Here is a 6,000-nt window from a genome sequence, read left to right on the forward strand (position 1 = left end):
CGTTTTGTACACCCTTTGATAAGGTTAAAATTTGCATCACAGTATTTATTTTTTGAACTAAGCCTTACCCTTTCCGTGAAAGACCCGACTAAAGGGCTTGAAGATTTCTAGGATCCATATAACAGTTGAAAATTTGACAGGGAAAACTGTTATATTGGCAAAAGGGAATTTGAAATGTTTATTACATGTATATATGCCTTCTATAATCATACACATGGTCATAGTGTGCTCTTATTTAATTAAAATCCTTAATACAGTTTAACTAATTAATCAACCAAAAGTAATCTGATATTTGTTCTGTTTACTAGGGAGAAAGACACCGAAATGTTGCTCGATTCCGGCTTCCTTTTGGTTCTCGTTGAACATAGCGAACAAGTAAGTCTCTATAGCCTGTCCGGATTTCCTTGGAGTTCCTTGGTTGGCATTGACATGATCAATCAATTTCTTATAATAAGTCCCTGCATTATCAAATGTTGCTGCTGCACCGCCACCGTAGATGGCCAACCACTCTCGGATACAACAATCTGCAAATTGGCACCACCGGACTTCTCCAGGGCAGCATATAGAGCATCTATCATTGCGTCGAACAAGTTTTGGTATTGAAACGGACCGTCGTTAACGACAACTCCTGGCGAAGTAAACAAGGCAAATTCAAGTGGAATGTTTTGTGGGTCACCAACATAGCTGAAATATGGGTACACATTTGCAAGAAGTGGTGCCCCATTGCTCACTAGGAAGTTAACGATCGGGCCTATGTATGAACTCGCAGCACCGCCAAACGCCCCGTTCGATGGAGGGGAGGAAATTTCCAACAAATTCATTTTGATTGCTGTTGAAACCTTGATCTGTCCTTGCAAATTTGCTGATGTTATTGCTGTCTGAATGTTCTGCATTGCAGGTAGAACATATCTTGCAACTGCCTCTCCAGGCTCCACTTCATTCCCAACAGCAATGTACTTGAAATTCACGTTCGATGCATAAGCCACAACGTTGTCCTGAACCCAAGTTGCTGCGGCCGATGCATCATCGGCCAGCCGCTGAAGGTTGTCCTTGGGGATGTCGAGGATGAGCTCTATGTTTGATCCTCTAAGAGCTTCAAGTGTTGGTCTATCAGGGCTATATATTCTCATCTTTCCGATTGTTATTCGATCGGTAAAGACCGACGACATCCGTTTCGGAAGGTAAGTTGTCCCCAAGCTTTCCATAACAAACACCTATAGATTGTACACCTGCAATAAAATTGAATGCCTGATGAGTTAAACTAAACCTGCATTGCATTGCATACACATACACTCAGTAATTAGAGATTATACAGAAACAACTTACCTGTTATTCCTAGTAGAGAAATCAAAAGCACAACAGGTAGCAAAAAAGCAGCCATGGATGTGTTTTTGAGTTTTGATATGAATTCCTCTGAATCAACATCTCTATAAATAGGGGAAAAAAGGGAGAAGGGCAATTTAACCCCAACTTTTCAAGCGAAGTTTAGATTTAGCCCTTGTTTGGGGTTAATGAGAGTAACGTAAACTTTTTTAAAATTTCTTGTCTCTGCAGAATAAATTTAACCTTCATTCCCCTCCATATTTAAACTCCCAAACAAGGCTAAACATTTAACCTCATTTACATTCTATAAACTCCCAAACAATGTTAATTTTTAACTTTCCATTCCATTCCATCACTTCCCTTCCCTTTCCATTACCTCATTTAACTTTCACCTCCATTAACCTCCAAACTCCCAAACAAAGGCTTAGCCTTAACGTATGAAATGATGTAGATCTAACAGTAATGTTTCCAAACAAGATCAATTTTAGCTGTACGCTATCGAAAATTTGAAAAGACTGATTTGACTGTTATTTAAATGTTAAATTCGCAGAATTTCTTAAGTTACGACTAAATCTGCACTCATTAGGGTTAAATTTGTTCTTTATCCGGAAAACACAGAGAACGCAAACTTCTTTGGTATTTTTGAAACTGACGAGGACTTGACTTGCTTTGCCCCAATAAACACTCCATGACTATAACTCAACCATCTGCATTAATTGGTGGACTACATAATTTCTATGAATGATTTCTAAATTTTTCTAATTCTTCATCTGAATATTCAAATCTCAGCATCTAAATATCCGGGTAAATTACACTCATGGTCACTTAATTTTGCCTTTATTATATGGCTATTCAACTTCAAAACCTAATATAAAAGTCTCAACTTTGCATTCAACGACTTAAAAATGAAAATTTTCAAGAATTTAAGTTATTTAATACCGCATTATTATAGAACCACATTTTCGAGAATCCTAAATCACCATTCAAAACCAAAAGATTTAAGAATTAAAGTTGTTTAGAATATCATTTTTTATCATTTATATACAATTAAGGATTAGCCGTTATTAGAGTGATCAAGGTTGAATGACTTTTATATTAATAAAAGAATCAAAATTAAAATTAAGTTACTTTTATGTTACTCATGTTTGTCTGGTGTTTGGTTAGAAATCTCTTGTTTGCTTTTATGGCTGAAAAGTAGTTTTTTACAAAATCAGAAAACTCATGCTTTTTGGAAAAGCAGCCTTTTCCAAAGGCAAACAGTAAACAGAAACAGGAACCAACAAACAGTAAGTAGCCAAACGGACCCTAACTTGCAAGACTGCTACAGTTTTCTGTTAGTCGAGTATGGATTTTTTTTGCAAGATTACGTAACCCATTTGAGGATTAGTCACAAATAACCAATTTCCACATATATTTTTTTTTTTTGGTCTTGCTAGGAAGAAATACTTGTCAAACCTAGTAAGTTGTAATAGTTCAAACTATGTTAGAAGAGACTTCAAAAAAACTTTGAGTCGTGTTCGTATCATGCGAGGAGAGAGTTTGAAGTATTGGCAGGGGCAGAGCCAGCCCGGGGCCCGAGCCTCTCTGATCACCGGCTCCATCCTTGAATACTATTGTATATAGACTTTATGTAGTATTTATTCCAATGTTTAAAGGTATATGAGATAGTTAAAAATGCATGTTTCTTAATGAACTCCTTATTTTAATAATACTTTTGAATTCATTTTTATGATGTCTTTTCCATTAAAAAAAATTAGTTTTTTATTTTTGATATTCAAATAACTTAATTCCTAAATTAAATTTTAATTTATAAAAAATATAAAACTATTAAAACTAAAATAAAAACTGCAAAATGTTATAATTTTTTAGAATTTAGCATTGAACTAATAGAAAACTAAATATATTTACTCTTTTCACGTTGGACACTTTTAATGTTTTGTGATCACAAAAAAAACGACGGTGTTTTAACTTGTTGGAAGTTAAATTTTTTTTGTCCAGTCCGTTAAAATTTATCCTCAACCGCACGACTACAAGTAGCCCCTCTTAAGTTGAAATTCCTGGCTCTGCCACTGAGTATCAGATTAGTATCAAACGAGTTAGTTCTAATACAATCCGATATTTTATATCACAATGACAATTGTGACAATCAAATCGTATATTTACGGATACATTTTTTTAAGAAGGTTATATATGATTTTACTACAGATTGAAAAATATAGGAGAATATTATAATATCTTTAAATATTTATGTTATTTTTGGATTATCAGGTTTCGTTTATTTGTTGGAAAATATTGTACATAAAAATAAAATATTTTTTAATGCTTACAAAAAACGGAAAAAAAAGTGATGAGTGACTATTGTTTTCAAAAGGACAAAAAAGAATGAAACATGGTTCCAAAAGCTTAGAAAAATGGTTTACTCTCTTCAAAACGGAAACATTTTTCTCACATTTTTCATAAACTTTTCTCTTGAAGACTGTCAAAGATTAATATAAGATATATGATTGAGTCTTAACTATTAGCTTGAGCTTTTAGTTTAAACGGTTCTATGACATGGTATTAGAGCCGCTTGGACCAAACGGTCGAGGGTTCGAGTCCTGCAACCTCATTAATTTGTGGAACTAAAAACAAATGACGGATTGGACCTAATACATCACCAGCTCCCTGAACTAGTTCAAAATAGTTGTTACATAATAAGCAAGTTTGGGGAGTTTGTGAGATACTTGCAAAGTTTAGGGAGCTAATCTACTTTTATGGACAAGTTTAGTGAACTAGTGATACGAAATAAGCAAGTTTAAGGAGCTGGTGAGACATTTGCATAGTTCAGAGAGTCAATCTACTATTTTGGACAAGTTCAAGGAGCTGGTGATGTATAGGCCATTTCTATGAATGGTTTGTAAATTTTCTAATTTTTCATCTGCAAATTCAAATATCGCATCTAATATCGGGGTAAATTACACCCATGGTAACCTAACTTTACTCTCACTAACATTATGGTTATTCAACTTCAAAACTTAAAAGTAAAACTATGTCTTCAAAAATTTCAAATTACAATTTTCAAAGTTTTTTCATACACCATTAATAAACATAAAGTTGAATTGATATGAATTCAATTTAGCCCTAAATACCCTTATCCTGCCTAATTTGAGTCCATAATTCTAATTAAGCTTGCAAGATTGGCTACAATTCTCTGTTAGTCAACTAGGGATTTTCTACAAGAATACAGAACCGATTTGAGGATCATAACCCAAAAGTTTGTTTCCAAAATTTGTGTCACAGACCCCTAATCCTCTTATATTATACTAGTTCTGTATAATGTATTCACAAGTCATATGTAATTTTAGTATCTATAAGAATGATATGTAAAAACCTCAGAATCTTGAGTAATGTTTACATGTTATAATTGTAGTTTTTTTTGTCATACCCGATCTAAAATAAGATCAGATAAAACGGTGAAATATTATCACTGACTTATTATATAAACCAATAGCAATGTCTCTCAAATAAGGAAAAAAATCATACCAAAGAGAATTCAAGAATATAAACAACCAAATTCTGGTTTATAGCTAAAATGACCAACATATGTTGTTTATAACCGAACTTCTTCATATGGAGTCCGATCAAGGCGATTCAAAACCCCTGGAAACGTAAGACAAAAATAAAGAACTTTCATTTGAGACTCCATAACAGATTCAGCCTATATCTGGTCGAAAAATACAGCACAAGGTTTAGATACGAATCTGATTTTTCCGCAGCACCTGTATAGACAATTCTCTATTATCTCTAGCTCAAAGTTATAACTTTACTCATATCTCATATCACACTATTCCACAAGTTCTCAACTTCAACTAATTATATATATATATATATATATATATATATATATATATATATATAGGGGTGAGATCCAGCGTGACAAGGGTTTAAGTTGTGACAAAAAGCTTATTGTGTGACATAACAAAACTACGTAGTTTTGATGATAATTAAAAAGGGAAGGTGGCAAATTAGTAAATAAAATGAAAGAGAGGATAGAGAAAATTGTTTTATTTTTTTTCTTTAAAATGCATTTTCCCAACTTTTCCAATCTCGTTTTTCAAAACATTTTCTACCGTTGGACTCGTCTTAATTAAACGGTCATTTTAAGATCCATGAAGCTCAAGTAAAAAAATTTCCGGTGAACGGAATCCGGGTGGGCGTTTTCCGGTGAGAAAAAAAGTATCCAGAAAATTCTCAAAAAATTTCAGAAAATGTAAAACATTATTCTAAGAAACTTTAATTCTTTGATCGAAACGGGATTTCTTACGGTTTAGTCCCAATAAAACTTTTTCCTTAATTTTATCCATTTTACATGCTTCAACAATTTGTTGGGACTTTACCGTAAGAAATATCGCTTCGACCCAAGAATTAAAGTTTCTTAGAATAATGTTTTACATGTTCTGGAATTTTTTGAGAATTTTCTGGGCACTTTGTTTCTCGCCAGAAAACGCCCACCCGGATTCCGTTCACCGGAATTTTTTTTACTTGAGCTTCAGGGATCTTAAAATGACCGTCTAATTTAGGCGAGTCTAATAGTATAAAAATTTTTGAAAACCAAGGTTAGAAATGTCGGGAAAATGTATTTTAAAGAAAAGAAATAAAACATTTTTCTGTTGGAACAATACAAATATTATGTTGGAA

At 33.3% G+C, this 6,000-nt stretch overlaps 1 pseudogene; it reads right to left on the reverse strand.

The window, feature by feature from the left end:
• Positions 1-85: 85 nt before the first annotated feature.
• LOC136218847 (glucan endo-1,3-beta-glucosidase-like) lies at positions 86-1,396 on the reverse strand (annotated as a pseudogene).
• Positions 1,397-6,000: the final 4,604 nt, after the last annotated feature.

Source organism: Euphorbia lathyris, chromosome 1, assembly GCF_963576675.1.
Source record: "Euphorbia lathyris chromosome 1, ddEupLath1.1, whole genome shotgun sequence".
Taxonomy (NCBI): domain Eukaryota; kingdom Viridiplantae; phylum Streptophyta; class Magnoliopsida; order Malpighiales; family Euphorbiaceae; genus Euphorbia; species Euphorbia lathyris.